Source organism: Lepeophtheirus salmonis, chromosome 6 (assembly GCF_016086655.4).
Source record: "Lepeophtheirus salmonis chromosome 6, UVic_Lsal_1.4, whole genome shotgun sequence".
In the NCBI taxonomy this organism is placed as follows: Eukaryota; Metazoa; Arthropoda; class Copepoda; order Siphonostomatoida; family Caligidae; genus Lepeophtheirus; species Lepeophtheirus salmonis.
The window spans coordinates 30,074,809-30,094,224 of NC_052136.2; positions in this window are offsets into that span (position 1 = coordinate 30,074,809).

Genomic DNA, 19,416 nt, shown 5'->3' on the forward strand with positions numbered 1-19,416 from the left:
GACCAGATCTTGTTGTGATCGTTGGAACCTTATTTTGATCTTTGGTATTGGATTCTGTTCTTCTGGGTATCGATGGTTTCGTTCTTTTATACTTTTTAGTAGATGAATTGTTGAATATGGATGGATCTGGAGCATATTTTGCTGGCTTAAGTCTTTCTATGGATACTACGTCTTGTTTTCCAGATAAATATTCAACTCTGAACGTATGACTATTTCTGGATATGACTTTCGCTGGACCGGTGTAAGGGGCTTCTAAGGGACCTTTGACACGATCTACACGAATCCATACATATTCGGTAGTTAGAATATCTTTTGGAACATATGATAACTTTGAGGAATGATTTGTACCACCTGAAAGAATTCCAAAATCCAAATTATTAAAATACACTTTTAAATTTGTTATATATTCATGGTCCACAATATTAGGTAAACTTTTTTATCATCAACGAAATTACTAGGTATCATAATTTCCGAACCAGTCAAAGCAGTAAACGGTGGTATTGAATTTGCTGAAGGGATCATCCTGAGACCAAGAATCACAATAGGCAAAGCAAAATACCATTTAGTGTTTTTAGCTTTCAATGCAGACTTTATGACCCTATGCACTCTTTCTATCATTCCATTAGTTTGGGGATGGTACGACGTCGTACGTAGTCTATGAAAACCAACCATAAGTGATAGTTGATGGAACAATTCAGACTCAAACTGTTTACCACGATCAGTAATTACATATAATGGTACTCCAAATCGAGAAATCCATACGTATATAAAAGCATTTGCAATAGCAGAGGCAGTTATATCAGTCAATGGACAAACTTCAATCCATCGAGAAGCTCTGTCAATACATGTTAGTATGTACCTATACGGTAAAAGCGAAGATTGTCCCGGAATTTCTACAGGTGGTAGAGGACCCACAATATCCAAATGAATAGTTTGAAATCTACCACCGGCATAAAATGGTTGAATATCAGTCTTTATATGACGACCCACTTTCGACTTTTGACAATTCACACAATCCGCCGCCCATGCTTTTATTTCCTTATCCATAGATGGCCAAAAATAACGCGACTTAATAATCAATGCTGTTGATTTTCCACTTGGATGTGATAAATTGTGAAACCAACCAAAAATATCCTTATGAAGCGAAGCTGGAACATAAGGACGAGGAGAGGGAGTTGATATTTCGCAAATTAATTCCATCCCATCTGAAATTTTTATTTTTTTTAAATTGATGTTTAAACTCATCATAATATTTTACAAACTCTTCTTCTTCTGATAAAGCGATGGTTTGAGCATTTGAAATTCTAGGTAAATCAATAGATACAGGAATTTGTTCTACACTTGCGATTGGACGTGATAAATAGTCAGCGACTATATTGTCTTTACCTCTGATATATTGAATGTCCTGGACGAATTCGGTAATTAATGACAAATAACGTTGTTGACGATCTGACTTGGCTAATTTTTGGCTTTTAAATGCTGATTCAAGAGGTTTATGGTCAGTAAAAATTGTCACATTTTGACCTTCAATTAAGTACTTGAAATGTAATACAGATAAATAGGCTCCTAATAACTCGCGATCGAAGGTTGAATATTTAAGTTGAGCTTGACTTATCTTCTTAGAGAAAAATCCAATGGGAGATGGCTTGTCATCTACAATTTGATGAAGAACGGCTCCCACTGCATGATTTGAAGCGTCTGTAATTAAATGAAATATATTACACTTTGGGTTTAGAAAAGGTAAACAACAAATATTATCCAAAGTGTTTTTCATATCCTCAAACGATGATATTTCTTTCTGAGTCCAAACTAAATCCATTTTAACATCTGATAAACGTATTAATTCTGTTAAAGGTAAAACTAAATTAGCAAAATTGGGTATAAGATGCCTATAAAATCCAATCATTCCTAAGAATCGCCTCAATTCTGAAGGGGATACTGGTTTCTTGAATGCTTTGATAACTGACAACTTATTTTTACATGGTATAATTCCATCTGGAGTTATTGTGACTCCAAGAAAATCAATATTTTCTTTTAAAAATTCACATTTATCTTCCGAAACACGCAGTTTAAATTGATTTAAAGTCTTGAGGACAGTTTCTACATGTTGTAAATGTTCTTCTTTAGTTGTACTAAATATCAAAATATCATCTAAATAAGTGAATGTAAATGTGAATTTGCCCAAAATTTTATTCATAAATCTTTGAAACGAAGATCCTGCATTTCTCAAACCAAAAGGCATATAATTAAATTCATACAAACCAAAAGGAGTTGTAATAGCCGTTTTGAGTTTATCTTCTTCATTGACAGGAATATTGTAATAGGCTTGACAAAGGTCGATTTTACTGAATATTTTTGAGCCATGAAGACGAGTAGCAATATCATTCATATGAGGAAGTGGATATTTATCAGGAATTGTTTTAGCATTTAAAGCTCGGTAATCTCCGACCATTCTCCACTCTCCTGGTTGTTTCTTCTTCACAAAATGTAAAGGTGTTGCCCAAGACGAACTAGAGGGTCGAATAATTCCAGCTTCAAGAAGAGAGTTTAATTTCTCCTGACAAATCCTTGTCTTTTCAGGAGAAAGACGACGAAATTTGAATGTACATGAAGGAGAACTTCCAGTATCTATCCGATGATGTACGTCCGGAGGAATATCGATCGGGGCGTTATTAGGACGAGATACTGTTAAATAAGGATATTTCATAAAAATATTTTTAATACAAGACTCAGATGTTTCAAACGTTTGATTGATAGCAAATATGCCATTCTTTGATAAGAGAATACCTGCAGTTAAGTTACCAGTTTTAGGGTCGGACAAAGTTCCATTTTTGCAGTCAATCACAAATTCGTAATGGTGAAGAAAATCAATTCCTATTATAGGATTAGTTACATCAGCTACAACAAAAGTCCATGGATAATTCCTGCGTAATGTTTTAATTCCAATTACACAAGTTAACTCTCCAAATACTTGAATTATTTTTCCATTAGCCGCGACAAGCTTTACAGGTGACGGATTGAGAGAAGTAATCAAAACTTTTGAAATTGGTAATAGTGATATTGTAGCCCCTGTATCGATTAAAATTTCCACCTTTACCAAATTATTGATTTGAGCTGCGACTTTGATAAAGGGCAAGGAGTTCGCCGCTAAACTCACTTGCCTTTCCTGTTTTCCGAACGAATAGGAGAAGAAGGGCGTGATGAAGGCTCTATATTTAAATTCGATCTTGATTTTGGAAATATGCACCATTTCTTACAAGAGCGTGCAGCATGTCCATAAAAGAGATGTGCTCTACATACTTTAGGACGTTGATCTGGATAATATGGAGTCAGAGTCAAAGATTTGAATTCTCGATTATGATCTCTATCTGAAGTAGGTGATGAGTGTGAAATCACCCGGTTAACTGATTTAATATTAATCATTTCATGCAATTGATCAGCCAATTTGCCTAACTGTTCCAAAGAATCTTCAGATCTTGAGACCAAAACAGGCAAAATTTCTGGATGAGCGGCGTTTAAAAATTTATGCTTTACCATATCTTCAGGAATAGAAATCTTCTGAGCTGTTTCGCTTAGAGATTTAAGATATTCTGACGGTTTTCCAATCATCATCGTGCTTCCAATTAATTCGTCGAAAAGTTGACTTTTAGACTTTTCAAAAATGTCAAGAATTTCGGTTTTCAACTTGTCATAGGAGTTGGATGTTCTTGTTTCTTTCCCGACTTTTCGTGCCACGCTGTGAGGGAGTCCTGTTATTGCGTATAAAAATTTTGTCGAGTCAACAGTGATATTATTTAATATAAATTGAGATTCCAAGATGTCGAAAAAAAAGAAGGATCCTCGATACTAAAATCGGGAGTCCTGATAGCGACTTTAGAAATTGAATTATCTCCACGCTTTTCCTCTGTTACTTCCTTCATAATAATATAATTTTTACAACCTGTTTTCCGCTGCCACCAATATGGATTTTTGAGTATATAAGGTATAATAGTAATTCCACGTGTACGAGTCCGTAACTAATAATTAATTCGAAGGAATAGATGAGATCCAGGTTATAAAAATATTAATTGATTTATTATCACGAACGAAAAATGTGGTTCTTCTTTGAACGAAAGGAAAAAGGAAGTCTCGATAAAAATAACAAAAAGGAATAAATAGGGGTTGGTCACTGAACGCCACAAGATCATCTCCTGATACGGGATTATCACCCGATAGTAAAGAAACTCCCTACAAATGAGCTAGGGTTGCGGTGATTGTTATTCAAGTTTAAATCTATTTTACTATGATACAGAATGTGAAAGAAACTATATTACTTCATATTACTATGGAATATTATTCTTGCAGAATATATTCACATGATTTTCAGATAAATAAGTATAAGGGTAGGAGAAGATTAGTTCACTTAAACACAAATTCACGATTAGAAGGTAGAAGAAAGGAATTAAAAACGTGAATAATATGAAAAAACAGATGGGCTTCGGATCTAATTGTGTACAGATAAATATGGGTAAAATAACCCTGGCAGGTTACGAACTGTGTAAGATGATGGATGAAATAGAATAAAAATGGTACTTCTTACGGAGCCACCTAACAAAAATGGCCGTTTGGTCTATAGGAATCCCTGTTATGACAATTTTTGTCAATCAATGTTTCACAGGAATGAGCGTAAGGGCGGGTATTATGGTTTTGAAATGTTTAAAGGCGATTAGCTTAGTTGATTATTATAATGGAGATATGGTGACAATAAATTGAAGCTGAAGAAACAGCGGATTAGTGTGGAATCATATTACGCGGATATAATGTTAGAATGCTCCTTTTCATTACTTGAAAAATTGATACAAAAGTGTAAAGAAGAGTACACCCATTTTGATAGGTATGAATACGAATGCACAGAGCCCCATATTATGCAGGAATCTAAGGTCAATCAAATGGCAAGAGTATAATAAGAAGCTGCTTCCACTATAAAAGGTTGCTACATCTGGATTGGAAAACAAAATACATGTGTAGGAAATATAACTTCCAGCTACTGAATTAACAAGTTCACTCGTCGAAGCTCTAAATGAGTTGGCAACACTGCGTCCAAAAAAAAAATATAAACGAGTTACACCATGTTGGACAGAAAAACTGACAAGATTGAGAATGGAAAATAAGATAGCTGAGTTAAGAATAAGAAGCCCCCCAATGGAATAACGATAGAGTTGACTACTACAAATGTAAAACAGAATATAGGAGGGTAATCGAACTTGAGAGCCGAAGGCATTGAAGGGAGAACTGCACGGAGTTGGATTCTTACACAGCAATATCAGCTGTAATAAGGATACAAAATAATCATAATGGACCGAGTATGGGGATGTTAAGTAATAAAGATGGAAGGATTTCGGCAATGGATGGCTTAAATGATTTAGTGAGAGGGCATTTTGGTGACAAGGATGAATTTTATCTCAATATGTGTGGAACTATCCTATTTAGCATATAATTCTACCCAAGCCAGGACCAATATTGACAGTTGGATTTGCGGATGATATAGCTGTGATAATGACTAGAATAAATATTTCAACTATGGGGTTTATTATAATAAAAAGGGTGAATGAAATGAGCAGGTTTGTGGAGGAAATTGATCTTAAGTTTTTTTTGAAAATAAAACGAAAGCAATCTTATGTATTTGGTCTCACGAAGCGAATACCACGATATGCCATATGGCTGGTACAATTATAAAATGGGCAAGTCAGTACAAGTATCTTGGTTTAGTTATCGATAGAAGATTGAATTGGAAAGTGCAATTGGATTACATAATAAAAAAAGGCTGAAAAGGCTTTATTCTCTCCCCGTAAAATGATTGGGACGCCGAGGGGTTTAAAAACATTATATGCTAAATGGATACGTAAGGCCTATGTCGAATCGATTTTGAATTACGGATCAGGAATATGGGCACTGCGTATAATAACAAAGGAGTTCCAGATTGATAAGTTGAGAAGAATAAATAGATTAGAATGCCTACAATTGTGTAGTGTGATGAGATCTACACCAGCTAGAGCTATGGAAATCTTGCTCAATGTTGAACCTTTACACCTAGCATAAAACGATGAGCACTAACAACCCTTAGGAAAAAAGAAGAAAATATTAGGATAACCTAGATCCCTACAAATAAAACCAAAGGAGGGGCTTGATTGATCTAAGAACAGTTGAAATCAATTTTAAATATCTTTAAAGCACTAATAGAGGTTACTGAGCAAAATTTGACATAATATTTCACTTGAAATAGAAAAGGTTGGAGGGACGATTAGTTCAAAATTTATCAACGTTTATACAAATAGTTCAAAAATCGATGACCAAGTTGGATATGGCTGGTGTATAACTTATGAAGATACTGTGTCATGAAAGGCTGGGGCAACTTAAAATAGTACAATACTGTTTTTCAAGCAGAACTGGAGGGTATTTTAAAGGCATTACGTGTTCTCAATAGTATGGAACAGGTTGTTCAAATGCCTATCAAAATATTCCTGAACAGTTCAGCTGCTATTTTTTCTATAGCTAAAAATGAAGGCTTCTTCACGGGTCAACAAGTTAGGATGATACAAGAAATAAAGTGTATGAAAAGGAATTGTACAATAACATGATAAAATGTCATTGGGATTATACTGAAAATGGATATACAAATGTGCTTGCAAAGAATGGCAGAACTATTCAAGAAGAATCGGAAGTGGAAGTTTCAAAAAATGTCCGAAATAAATAAGTACATAAGGAAAAAATGGAAACGGGAATGGATAGAAGACACAACGTGCCGACAAGTAAAACTCTTTTAGGAGGGGCCTACTTCAGATTGGAAACTTTTTAAAAACAGGAGAGCATCTATAAACATTATAGTTGGCTTCATTACAGGGCATATTCCCTTAAGGAAGCATCTAAAGGTAATGGGAATTGTGGAAGATGTATCATGCAGATTGTGTGGAGTTACAACTGAGACTCCAATTCATTTATGGGTAGAGTGTGATGTCCTGGAGAGTATAAGGAGGGAAATATGGAAGACTCGGCCTTATAAAAAAGAAATTTTGCACTACTTTGAAGCCATTAATGACGTTTTTTAAATCGGTATTGTTATTTTTATAGACTGCTTCAGGGCCTTGTTTTGGTCTTATAAATTTTTGTTGTAAAAGATGTGATTTTAGTATATGAAAATATTATATGGATATATGTAACACGGGTTACACATTTATTTGGGGTTTCCGTGGCTTTAGGGGGAGGTGGCTATCTCGTCTAAGTACCCTTTCGGCGTGTAATAGTAGAAAAATTATATTGTTTGTTTTTGGATTAATATTTTTTTCACCTAAAAAAAGATATTTTTGATAAAAACAATAAAAAAAATGACTTTGGCAAAGTTACAAGGCTCTCAAAACATTTTTGGAGTATTTCAAGTCGTTTTAGCTTTAAAACAGATAAGTAATTGTATTAGTGCGTCAAAAAAGAGCTATTTGTAGGCCTCTTTTACTTTACCAAATAATATGATATTCGAGTAATAAATTGTACTTTTTATATTTTTTTAGTATTCGGCTTATCAGTTAAAAATATTGAGCACCTTATTTTTAATTTTTTAAGGGTCTAATTAGGTGTGCTCAATGACTTGCAGTTTTAGCGCTTGATCAAACAAAACACAGGATATTGGTCCTCCTCCTCTTTTTCAAACAACTAGGCTTAAATTTATCTCTAAGAAAATATGAGTAAATGAGTAATTAATATTTTTTCATTATGAAGTGTAAAAATGACAATGCGTTTACAAATTTTATAGTATCAAAGAGCATCTATTTTGTAATTAAAATTATATTTATTATTTGAAACCATTAGTATTTGACTATATATAACTTTTTAAAACATTGAATGCATAATCCTGGAAGGTGTTAACACCATTGTGATATTGAATTCTAGTTAAAAGTTTCCAAAGCACTTCTTCTTTTTATCATGAGAACTGGCTCTATAAAGTGCCCTAATTGATAAAAACGAGCCTCATCCCCCTCCCCGGTTTTGACAATAGATTCCTTAAAATAGTTTTTGGACAACATTAATATTTTAGGAGATAGGAGACATCACAATTTATATTCTAGAAGACAAAGCATTATTATTTTGACGAGTATTTCTAGCATGAAAGCATGCATTTTGAATTTATGCATAAAAAGTAAAAAAAAATTTTTTTACTCCTTATTTTCATTTGATACGCATTTATATTTTAATCCATACGATCAGTTTTGTTTATTTTCTTTCAGCACATGATATATTTTAACTTGTAACAATGTATCCATATCTTTCTAAGATAAGAAATGCATTACTTATTTAGTAAGTATAAGTCAGGGATCATTTTCTGTGATATATTCTACGTTGATCCTTCAGTAACGGCATAGATTTAACAAATTCTCAAAGGTAAAAAAAAACACAGGGAGGTTTGCTTTTCTCATCACTATAAAATGATCAGTGATAAAGGGATGTGCAATTGCATTTATTAAATTTTATCTACATTTCATAAACACCTTTGAATGTTTCCTCTTAATATTAGTTTCGGATCCGCGTAAAAAAATAAAAATAAAAAGACTGTAGTCCTATCAGTTCAGTGTTTTTAAAATTTGACAGTCATAGGCAATCATTTCAATGATATACATTGAAGGAACAACAATAATTTAACCTCTAGGTGTATTTTGTATCAGTATCCCTTTCAAAATATTTAATTTAGCATATTTTTTACTTGTGATTCCAAACAGGATCACGAGCGTTGGAAGACCTCGCGCCCACTACGGATGTAGTCCTCTATCATGGCCACCAAGTGCTGGCTGACAGTGGCTCTGAGTGACTTGGTGTATGAATGACAGATACCGCAGGCCCTCCATTTGACGTGCACCAAAAAGGTGTAGTCGAAGGGTTTGGCATCAGGGCTGTAGGGAGCCAAGAGTGTAAAAAAAAGGGTTTAAAAGAACTCTGAAGATTCATTCTAAGTGTCTTATAACTGAAGAGATGGGTATCTTTGATTGCTTGTGTCAAAAGTGGTCTCTTCACCCTCAATAGCCTCTTTTCATCCACTTTTTTATAGCTATGTGGACAATCTGGTGTGAAACCCCAAGCTCTCTCGTATGGGCCCTGAAGGAACTGGCTTGAGCAGTTTTCTTTAATTTATCCGTGTCCAGTTTCCCCTTTTTGAACAAGCCCTTTTTCCTTTCTAATGTTTTGGACTTTCTGACGACGTAGACAGTGGTCTTGGAGACATCCAACTACCAGGAATGGGCAAAGGGAAATTCTTCGATCACGCTCAAGTGTTATGTTCTTGTTCAAGTGTTCCTATTCTGATGGAACACCCGGTACATGAATTATATTAGTTTAGGTATTGAACGAGTAACTAATCCAAATACATACAAGGTTTTGATTGCAAAAAACTCATAGTAATATAATTGTGATCTTATATGTAAACAACAGGAGATAATGGGTTAAATACTCCCGCTTAAAGAAAATGTAAAGAGAACCAACTATATATCTACATACATTAAAAGTAAATAAACTGTGTCAAAAAATATATGTTTTTTAAAGAAAAAAACCCCCTGATATTATTAAATATATACATTTTAAAGACATTTATATGCTAATATATTTGTATATATATATACATGAAGGGTCATGATGACAAGTCACACTAAAAAAAAAAAAAAAAACTTAAATACAAATATTGCTGCCTTAGAATAAAAATTTCCTAAATGGTCATTTCACGATTGTTCTGGAGAAAGAGAAAAATACTCTTATATTTATAATTGATGTTATAACTACTAAAGGAATTTTTTCAAAATAGAACATTATTGCATAGATAAAAGACACAATAAAAAGAGTATTGAAAAGACTACTTTTACAGATGTTCAGAACAAAGCTATTCACCAAGTGGGTGAACGTAGGACACATGGTCAATATTTTTCTAGATATACAGTGTGCAGATCTAATTAAACAACGAACTTTGAGTGCATGTGCAGATAGGACGTTTTTTGTTGTGTTGGTTGCTTGCCAAAAGTGTTTGGCGTCATTTAGAAAAATTGTATCGATCATATAAGTATTTAATACACAATCGTGGAAAGGACAGAGTGTACTTTTTGGGATTTGCGCCAGAAAAGACAATGCTGAGATTGCAAAAATTTGCGCTTGGGCAAGTCCTTTGTCTGGAGAGTCAAGAAGAAACTGGAACAGTTTGAAGGGGATTATGAACCAATAGCCAATCGTGCTGATTACAAGATGAGTCACACTGCTAGAAGGATCAGGATTTCATTGCAAATTTGAAATTAAAATAATTGATTATGAATCATCCAAATCGATTGGGGTCAATGCTGGATGTCTCAACTATTCTGAAAGGCTGTTCAGGAAATTTGTGGGGAAGATAATTTGCGATACAAATCATAAATGATGCAAAGAGCGCATGGACCATTTGGAACCACTGATCTACACCATTGTTGACAATCTCTCGTCCTAAAAAAGGTTCTTATCTAACCCTTCAACTCTATATATGCTACAATTACATTTATACAGGGAGCGGGGATCAAATTGTCGCCAAAATATTTTTCTACAAAAAACAACACAAAATATACATTTTTTAACTTTTTTATTGAAAATCAAAACTATGACGAGCATATAGGTATAGAGTAGCCATTCATTTGATATAATTACCGTTGGCATCAATAACGGCCTCAATATGGCCTCTGAACCGGCCGCAGGCTCTTCTGACCATCTCATTGTCCATGTTGCCGAATATCTCCTTGATGGAGTCCATCAGGCTGGCCTTGGTGCTATGGGGATGTCTGTTGGCATGTCTCTCTACATATCCCCAGACAAAATAGTCCAAAGGATTAAGGTCGGGAGAGTTAGGAGGCCACAAATCCTTGGTTACGACGTCATAACAGTTCTCGGTTAACCACTGCATGAAGATTTTGGACACATAGCAGGGTGCTGAGATACACAGTCCCTTATTGTTTTCTCATGGCAGCCCCGATCCCTCGCAATGGCCTTCATGGACCTGGTAAGGTCATCCTCAGCCATCTTCTTCACTTTGCCGACAAAGTAGGTGTCTTTGACCTTCCTGTCAGCGCCCTCCTCCTTGGGTGCCCTCTTTATGGTGGCATCAACATCCCAGGTATCCTCTAGCTTCTTATGGATACGCTGAACAGTCCGTAAATTCAGTCCTAAGGTTGAAGCAATCGTTGAATTGGAGATTTCACCTCCATTATTAACCATTGCCATGACTACGGCGGACCTCGAAAGCTCCTCGTTTCACTTATAGCTCTTTATCTCCTCATATGATAACAGCATGATGCTAACTGAACTACGTATCGTCAGCTGACGAGAATAGTTTTACTATTTGGTAACCGGTTTTTTATTTGATAATATCGTCTTCAAGTTATAAAGGTTTAAAGTAGGCGACAATCTGATCCCCGACCCTGTAAGTAAGACAGGTGCTTTGGACCAAGTGGCTTTAGTTTAAGCATTTTATTTGTATTATAGATATATATCAACAGAACTCTCCACAAGTCACTAAATAGTTAAGTAAGTTCTACAAACTTCAAAAGGTCCTTGATCATTGACCATACACAGTTACTAGTGTTGAATTTGAGACTTAAAAAAGGTTTATGGTGACTTAAATTTTGGAGCTCTACGTCTTGTCGAGTTCGTGTTAGAACAAGGGTCAAGGTTTTTCAATCTATAATTTATTTATTAATTTTGTTTTTTCCACATGTGGCGTTAATTAAAGTCTATAAAGGTTGACTTTTATTTAATGTTTATGAAATATATAAAAAATATAATTCTTAGTAACAGGGATGCATTTAAGATACAAATATTAAAATTTTAAAATAACATGACATTGCAAGGAAAAAATTAACATAATAAAATAAACTCTAATATATATTTTGATATGTCGTATAAAAAAAGAATTAACTAAAAATCGCATGAGGTAAGCCTCACTTTCCTGGTGAAAGCATAAAGGTATGTAATTCCAAAGACTAGTCGATATATAATAAATACTTAAAAATGGCAATATTGTGTTTAGGGAGGTAGATGGTATTGTGAGCAGAGAGTCTCGTTTCAAGGAAGAAGTACCCTTTATTTTTCTATCCAAGGTGGGAGAGATAGGTTTATCTTTTTTCTTTTTTTTTAATTGGGTAGAGTGTAATAACATCCTCAATGATACGTCTATGATACAAAGATGAGGCCAAGTCTTTTGATTTCAGATTGATAGTTGTAATTATCTCCCAAAGAAGGAAAAAATGACACAAACTTAGCTTACACCTTTTCTAAGGAATTAATGAGGTAGATTCTGGAAGGATTCCTTATCTCAGACACTTAAATTAAAATGGAGAGGCACAATTTTTTTTTTTTTTGAGAAAAGAAGTAGGACACCTTTATTAATATTTATATGCATTTTTCAAGTAACACTCCAGTTTATCAGTTTAGCATAGACATCACCGACAGAGTTTAAATCTGAGCATATGATTTTCGTATCATCAGCATATTAAAATTTATTTTCCGAAAAATTTTCTACTAAATTGTTAATGTAAATGTCAAAAGTGTTGGTCCAAGTACACTACCTAGCAGAAAAGATGAAGTAATGTCACAAGGCTTAGAAGGTGAAATGGAACACTACACTCTGTATCCTAATCGTCTCCAGCCACTGAAACAACTGATGATACCAATATTGGACAATTTAGAGAGAAGTTCCCTGAGATAGACGAGATAGACTTTATCGAAGGCCTTGCTGAAATCAAAGTATATTACAAAACAGTCAAGGTTAAAGTTACGAATATAATATAACATTCCAGAAAGAAATTAGATTCGAAACACACGACATATTAGGACGGGATCCGTTTTTCCTACTAGAAATAAGTTTATTACTCCCAAGGAATGATTGTAGCTTCCTATTAACGATCCACCCCATTATTTACCCGTCATGGCTAGTATGCGATATAGGTATGTAGTTAGAAGGATGAAGATGATCTCCCTTCTTAAAAGATGGGAGCTATATTTGTAGTACCGAACCAATTCCATTGTTACCAGAACCTACTCTCCACTTTCTTATATATGAATAAAGAAATTTCATATTAGACTGAGAAAATTTTAATGCTAGCTCAATCTAATTCGATAATCATATTTTGTCGAATAAGTTGGACAATACTCTTTTCATATTTTTGTAGCTAAATAGATTATCTCGACATGGAATTATCCCGAGAACTTTGTTTTAAATATCTTGAAATACTTCTATATACAATAAACAGCCTACTAGTAGACAAAGATCCATATTAGGAAGATTGAAATCTCTACAAATGATTGTGTCAGAGCAAGTTGATCTTAGATAAGTAATAATTAATTGGTTTTGATTATGCTTGGTACTGGGAGAGAAATATATAAAAAGGGTTCTATGATTATCATGTTGGATTTTGCATATTTGAAAGTTGACTTCAAAGATCTCTCAAAGCGAAGAACGGATGAGATCATCAGAGAAAATGACCCCTCCCCCCATACCATCTCCTCTTTTCTTGGACACGATTAAGCGATCCATGCGGGAGCTAAAGTAACTAGGTAAACCATTTGTCTGGATTTGAAATTTGTCAAACATGAGTTTTTTAATCTTGGAGTCTTTAATAACAAATAAATTGGTGGAGTAGTTAAAGAATGATTTAATTTTGTCAACATATTGAGAAACCAGGTACATATAAGGTTTTTTTTCTTTATATTCCAATATTTGTTTAATAAAACTCCTTGAAGGGATTTGTTTTTACACGTACTCCCAATAGTTTTTTTTTATTACTTAGAGAAAAAGTGGAAACTTTCATTTAACACGTTTGTCGGTAAGATAATAAAAAAGGGCCTGTTTTTCATTTACTAGGAAGGGTTATTAACCGATTAATAGTAATAAATTTAGTTTAACCAATCAATAGTCAGAACAGTTAAAATAATAAGAGACAAAGGAAGTATAAAATTGACCGCTCACAAAAAATAGCAACGCAGCTGTTCATGGTTTTGGGATATCATTTCGTTAATGACATTTGTATAGTTAGAACACATAGTGGATGCTCAAAGAATAAAGAGATCTTTGCTCTAACCCCAGGAAGATTATTGCATCTCTTAATCCTTTCTCCAAAAAGCAAAAGAAAATAGTCTTAAAATTGTAAGATCGGACTCAAACAATTGTAATTCAAAAGGTAATTAACGTCGAACATAATTAAATATTTATGGAAACTCGCAACCAAATCTTCGAAAAGTTGTTCAATTTGATAAACATTCATACGTAATTTGCCAATTAAGGGTAAAAACAAATTATAATTTCTAGAGTTTTACATTAGTATATCAATGTGATGTAAGCAAAATACTGGGAAATGTTTAAACAACATAACAATTCCGAACCAAACCAGGGTAAAAAAAAAATGAGTTGGTCACAAAAGGACATTAAACTTTTCTTATCAATTTAGTGGAATAGAACAGCCTTTATAATTTGGTGTATTATAATAAATAGTCTATAAACTTATAATACGACACTACAATGAGAAACTAAAATTATTTCGTAGGATGGATGATCAGTTATTATATTACCGAGGGGTCCATTGCAATTTGAGCATTTTCTAATTCTATATTTAATAAACGTTGAGGCATGGAAAATAATTCATTCTTCTATATATTAAAGCATTGTTTAAAATTAGTTACAAAAAAAACAAACTTGAGCTCTCTAGCTTACTTACAAGTAGAGAAAATGACACTTGAACGTGATCTACGAATTTTCATTCGCGCACTCCAAGCAGTTGGGCATCTCCAGGACCACCGTCTACACCGTCACCGGGTCTGAAACGTTTGAAGGGAAGGAGGGTTCTGTCAAAAAGGTCCAACTGAACCTGAAGGTGTTAAAGGAAACAGCCCAGTCCAATATTCTCAAGTCAATGTGGGCCCGTGCAAGAGATCTGGGGATTTCACGCTAGACTGTCCAGATAGCTATCCAAAAAGTTGGTGAAAAGAGCCTTGTGTGGGTGGAGAGGCCACTTTTGACACCAACAATGAAAAAATACCATCTCCTCTGTTGAAGACTCTTTGGAATGAGTCTTTTGAGTTCTTTTAAACTATTTTTTGACAATTTTGGCCCCACTACATCCCTAATGAAAACCTCCCTCGACTACACCTTTTGAGTGTATGTCAAAGTGAGGGCCTGCAGTGTCCGCCACCCAAACACCAATGCCTTCAAAACAACTGTCATCCAGCATTGGGACGCCATGATAGAGGAATACAATCGCAGCGAATACCAGGCCTTCCGCCACTGCCTTGAAACCATCATTGTCGCTAAGGGTGGCTTTATTAATGACAAAGAAACCTCTGACACATATCTATTTTTGTATTAATTTTGTTAAAATTCTATTGTTAATTAATAAATTATATCTTGTTAACGTTTAAAATTCAAAGTTTCCAGATTTTAATGGATCACTCGGTAATCTCCTATAAGGGGGAAAGGAAAACGATTTCATTTAATTAAATACCACTATACAAGATATCATGAACTCAACTGCACATTAAGTAACAAAAACATACATACACTTATTATTTGCTCAAATTGATAAAACATTTGTTTCATATACTCCTAATGCAAATGAAAAAAAACGCATCATTGCTGCGTAAGTTTTCTTTTTATTTAAAAAAAAACAAGCATTTATAACTATTCAAGGTTGTCGCCTAAAATAAGTACTCCATTTCATATAATACAATTAATGTCTAGTGATTAATGTAATTTAAGATTGTTTTCCATGCTCAAAAACCAAAGAAAAATTAAAAATATTGTTGTTGTTTTTTTTAAACAGAAATAATACATCTATTTTTGTGATTTTATAAGGCATGTCTTTCTAATTTATTTTTCTGAATGAATCTTTTTTTTTTATTAAATCCATTAGTTTATATTACATAATTTGTTTTGTGCCTTCTTCAAAAGCTATAACTAAATAACTGAAAAAGTAGGCCGTAATAATTTATGTGAACTTTCCACAAACACGAAGATCCAATTTTTTATTACGATAGAGTAAATTCATATAATACATTTGGTTCGAGAATCACGATGTTGATGAAATTAAAAAAAAATCTATTAAAACAATCTATACAGGCAAAACTATATTAATAAATATGCGTTAAGATCAATAAGAAATTGACTTATTTCATTATGAAGGCTTCTGAAAAATAAAATTTTCTAAAACATTGGAAAATAGCAAATTCTAAATCAAAGCAACATTTTTGCTGGAACCAAAGAGTTTCTTTAATCTTAATTTATTTATACAGGTTAAGACATGAAGCTTAATGAAATAATAAATTACATAGTATGTCTTTATTTTCATTGAAACAATTTCATATAAATTACAATTTATAAAAATCTACAAGACATATCTTACACATTACAAAGAATAATTAACTTTTTATTCAAGACTGTGAGCATCCCTCATCTAGACATCCTAACATTATGACTTTATTTGATGTATGCTTAGTTCAAGCTCCATAGACCCCAGATTATTTGTTGCAGACTCGTAGTGAGTGAGGGATTCCAAAAAACATATATTTAAGGGAGTCCTTGGAGCAAATCCTCACAAAATCAAGTCCTTCTGGTGAGGGACAGTTCAGCGGGGATTGTGTTGCCAGGGATTCGTCCCAACAAATGCACTCTTCTCCAATGATGAACACCGATCGGGAATTCGTGTTTCTACCTTAAAAAGGGATTTTTTTCACACTTTTTATTTTCTACCGTCTTAATTTCTATATCTTTCACTTTTTCTCTTCCTAGCAATGAGTATGACATGCAATTTTATTATATGGACTTTTCTTATGAATCTATTCAAAAATGAGTTTTATCGTTGAAATATAGTGGTGACCTTGTCTGAAACTGACAACAATATAGATCATTTTTGGGGAGGTTATTAGATCCGACTTTCAGCTATCAAATGAGATACTTTAAATTTGTTTGAACATGTTCGGCTTGAAATTATGAGCCTCTGAAATAAAAACACCTATATTCCATTTTAAACAAAAATAACTTGAGTTATAAATATGATACAGACATTTTAAAAATAGTTTTCAATTTTTTTATCATTCAGTTTTGGAAAAAATATATTCACATAACTTATTCTTATGTTCAACACCAAACACTTAAAAAAGCTTTGAACCTTCAAAATAGCCAAAAAGAAAAAAAAGAATACCGTTTTATGAAGGCCATCATGCTAATAGAGAAAAAATATGGTTATATTTGGAATCAAAGGATCAAATTCTACTAAGATGAGCATATGCTCTTCTTAGTAGAATTTTTACTATTGAAAAGTGTATTCGGTATATTAAGAATGATGATAAAAGTAATTTTTTCCTCAATTGTGTACTCACAATTTTCTCAATCTCGGAACAAGATATATAAATTTTTATTTAACATTTTTGAAAATTAAAGAATTTACTTTTTAATATTTGTATTTCTTATTTTATTTATGTTGAAAATGATTAATAATAACTAAGTATGTTTACTTTAATTTCATAGTTTTGTAAAGGCTCGAGTACCACAAAGGTAACGCCTATTTAGATGACAAAAAACTAAAATATATGTTCTCATAACGTGGAGTAAGGAATAAATATGTTAAAATATAACGTTTCTAGTAAAAATAGAGAGATAAAATCGCAAATTATGGAAAATAACACTGTTTCTGTTAAGTTGGTTCTTTTTTTGGACAAAACACCCCAAATAATAGTTCATACAACTAAAAGCACAATTTCATCTCAAAGGTGTGAGAGATCAAAAAACAAATTCTTCCATGTTATATCATAATTGTCTGAGGAAGTAAATGGTTACTTCGACGAATCAGAGCTCGACGAGAGCGGAAATGCACCTTATGATAATATTAAAAGTATATTATCTAAAATGTATGCTCCTTTGGGGGAATCTCGAATGGGTAAATATATTGAATTATTACAAGCTAAAGCAGGACCTGAAAAATATTATATACAAAGTAAATTGATATTCCCATCAAACACGAATCCACGTGAAGATATAATCAATTTTGCAACAATGAGCGGAGTTGCACAAGAATGCAAACCAATATTAAAATCTCGATTTGGAAAAGAATCTATTGATAGTTTTTATGCACTTTGCAAATCGTTAGATTCACAGACACATGAATTACCAACAGTTTAGGCCAACGCTTTTCATGAGACACCGACGACAATAAATTCATCACCTCGACATCAATCAAGAAAGAAGAAAAAATGTTTCTGTATCGAAAATTTGGATTAGGAGCTTGGAAATGTGTTACTCCACATTACGTCCCTGTTCATTTTTACAAAGTCAATATTAATGCCATTGATAGTAGTGATGGTGATTATGTTAGAAAATAGCTTAATATGATAGTTACTTTGTGTCTTTCTTTTATTTTACAGACATAAAGAAATAAAATTAAATATTTAGTAGACACCGGCTCTTGTTATCTACTTCCATCAAGACTAATATCTAACGGCGACTATCGTCTAAAATCAACTTTTTTGAGATTATTTGCAGCCAATGGATCTGAAATTAGAAAGAAAGGACATATTGTTCATCCTATTCAAATATTAAAAGAGAAAATCTTCTGGACATTTCAAATGCAGATGTCAAACATCCTATACTTACATTTCCAAAGAAGAAACAATATAACCCTCCATATTTCACAAAGTAATTATATCATTCAAGGCAGAAGAATGCCTATAGAAACATCCGTAGAAAAATATAATCGAATATTTCAATAAAACTTTAATCAAGGAAGATTTCCCGAAGTTGTGTAGAAACTTTGTCACTTTTAACAAGTTTAATATAGTGAAGAATATATCTCACAAGATTGTAACTACTCAAATAGATGTACAATGTAAGCATCGTAAATTAAATAAAGAAAAATTAGAGGAAGCCAAAGCAGAGTTCGATAAGTTACTCAATGCAAAAATAATTGAAAGATCAGATAGCCCATGGAGTTTGCGTATTCACACGGTAAAAATCCCTGACAGATCAATGAGAGTATGTGGAGATTACAGACTTTTAAATAATCCTACAATAATTGGGATACAATATCAACCGATTTGGAATAGCTCCATCAGAGGAATCTAAAAAGTTACCCAAACATTTAAATCACAAACAACACATAAAGATATAAGTAAGTTAATAGGACAAATTAATTATTGTCATCGATTCGTACCAAATTGTACAGAAATAGTTGGACCTCTATATTATATGATGAGATTGGATCGGTTTTCATGGACCTCAGATGACAAATTATATTTCAATGAAATAAAACAACTTCTTTCCAAATCGGTCAGAATAACTTTCCCCAGAGCAAAGATTATAATTACAACTGATACATCTGATTGGATTATTGGAGCAGTTCTGGAACAAAA